The following is a 2,500-nucleotide window of genomic DNA, read 5'->3' as shown; positions in this document are numbered from 1 at the left end:
GTTTATCTGTCGTTGTGTGCGGAGGTTGAGTCAATTTTCGCACATTCACGACATATAAAAACCGATTCGTCTTCACTCGCCTCTCTGTCCTTCGTCTCGCCTCCCGACTCGAGCCAGAGGAGGGCGTGGCATCGGCTGCGAGAGGCTGCGGAAGTGACTGCCTCCAGCTCCTCCGTGTTGCAATACTATCCCAGGCAATATTGCAACCTACGAGGAATGTTGAAGGGTTTCTGATTTTAGTATACACATGCACATTGTCTATATCAAACGTTTTGTCAGTGTTTACATAGACATAGACAACCTATCTCTTCTAGTCTGGTGTATGCCAGAAAGGGGGAGAGGTTGATATGGTCAATTGTTGCCTGTGTGTTTTTGAGTATATGGGGTTTGGGAGATTTGGGCTAATTCTTGCTAGGTGCTCCCCCTCTGCGGTTGTGTGGGTTTCCTTTACACTTTCATAATTTGCGTCCTCAAGGTATTCTAGGCGTTCCCATGTCCTCGTAGCCGGATTGTGACTACGTATGTTGATTGGATCTATTTTGTGGTGTAGGTGGAATTCCCTGATTGATGGGCGTCGGTTGGGCCACCTTATTCCTTTTGCCCACAGAATAGCTTTATTCTGCACGGCCTGTAGTTTCTAGCAGAACTATCGTATTCAGAGGAACTGACCAGCACTTTGTATAGGCGTATTTTGATATCTGGGCATCCTGAGAATCTCTTCAGCTTTGTGAGATGTTGTTGGCTATATTTGTGAGGATGGTGACTGTTACAATTGAGGGTTTGCCGGCACAGTTAAGACACTGTTTTTTGAATGAGAGGAATTTGTAATTAATGGGTTGTACAGAAAGACTTCATATTATTTAGTATTTATTATACTAGAACAAATGTATATATAATTTAAATAAACACGAAGCTAAAAAAAAAAAAACACGCAAGGAAATAATTGTTCACAGGGCTATAATGTTCATTTTCATTGTTCACTACTTCACTTATCACTGTTCTTAGTTCACCGATTTATATATATATATTTCAATGTTCAATGCATTTCATTACATTGCATATCGCACATATATTCTGGATCAGCATCTTCAATCTTCTTGCTTGATCATACAATGTCAGTAGTAGAGCTTGAAATAGCAGCCCACAGTTCTAAAAATAACAAAATAAAACAACTACAATATTTGACCATTGTTTCATACCACAAGGTAGAAATCAAACTAAATTATTTGTTAACTAATGTGAACATATATATACCATTAACTTAATCTATCTTATATATACAAAATAATCACAAATAACTTTACATATCTATAAGACATACCTTATAGTTTAAATTATAAAATGTCAGTAGCCGACGTGATATTAGTGTGGCCCACAGCTCGGGACTACCACACCACACCGTCCAATTACCGTGACGGCCTCTGCTAAAAAGAGCGTTCACCTTGCTTGGGCCTACCAAGACAACTACCCCAACCTTGCCCCAGGCAACGGTGACGTCACGCCCGCAAACTGTCGTTACGCTAATTACCGATTTCCAGATTAGCACATGAGATGGCATGACAATATTGATTCTCTCATTGACGTGTGATACGATTACTGTATTTGTTATTTTTAAGCCAAGGAGTTTCCCTTCTTTTGCGAAACCCACACCTATGTTGACGAGATCGGGGTTTCCAGGTTTTGTTCTGGTGGCAAGGATGATCAGAATTTTTTTGTTTGTTTGTTTTTATTTTCCATTCTTCAAATTTGTTTATGTCCGCTATGGCTCTCTGTGTGGTGGGTCTAATGAATTTCTGTCGTGGAAAAGGATGGGAGATAATTTGCGTGATGTCATCAGCATACATTATGTAGGTGCTATTTGTTGCAGGGTGGGGGGGGGGGGGGATTGTAGGAGATATATATATTATGAAGAGTGTGGGTGAAAACACCCTCCCCTGTGGAACTCCACTCAGGAGTGGGAATTCATGCCCCACTAATTGGCCTACCCTTATGTTGGCTTCCCTGTCCTGTAGGAAGCTGCAGAGTGTCTTTGTCAAGGGTCTGGGTAGGTTGAGGTGAAGGAGACGGTGTTTTTAATGCCGAGGTGCCATACCTTGTGAAAAGCTTTCGCAACGTTACGAAGGACGACGTTGATCTTTTTGTTGTTTGCACGCGTGTGAGCACACACACGCGTGAACACATGCACATACACACGTATGTGAACACATGCACATACACACGTATGTGAACACATGCACATACACACAAATATGTGAACACATGCACATACACACAAATATGTGAACACATGCACATACACACAAATATGTGAACACATGCACATACACACAAATATGTGAACACATGCACATACACACAAATATGTGAACACATGCACATACACACAAATATGTGAACACATGCACATACACACAAATATGTGAACACATGCACATACACACAAATATGTGAACACATGCACATACACACAAATATGTGAACACATGCACATACACACAAA

The sequence above is a fragment of the Penaeus vannamei genome, chromosome 22 (assembly GCF_042767895.1).
Source record: "Penaeus vannamei isolate JL-2024 chromosome 22, ASM4276789v1, whole genome shotgun sequence".
Taxonomy (NCBI): Eukaryota; Metazoa; Arthropoda; class Malacostraca; order Decapoda; family Penaeidae; genus Penaeus; species Penaeus vannamei.
This window is presented reverse-complemented; position numbering follows the sequence as displayed.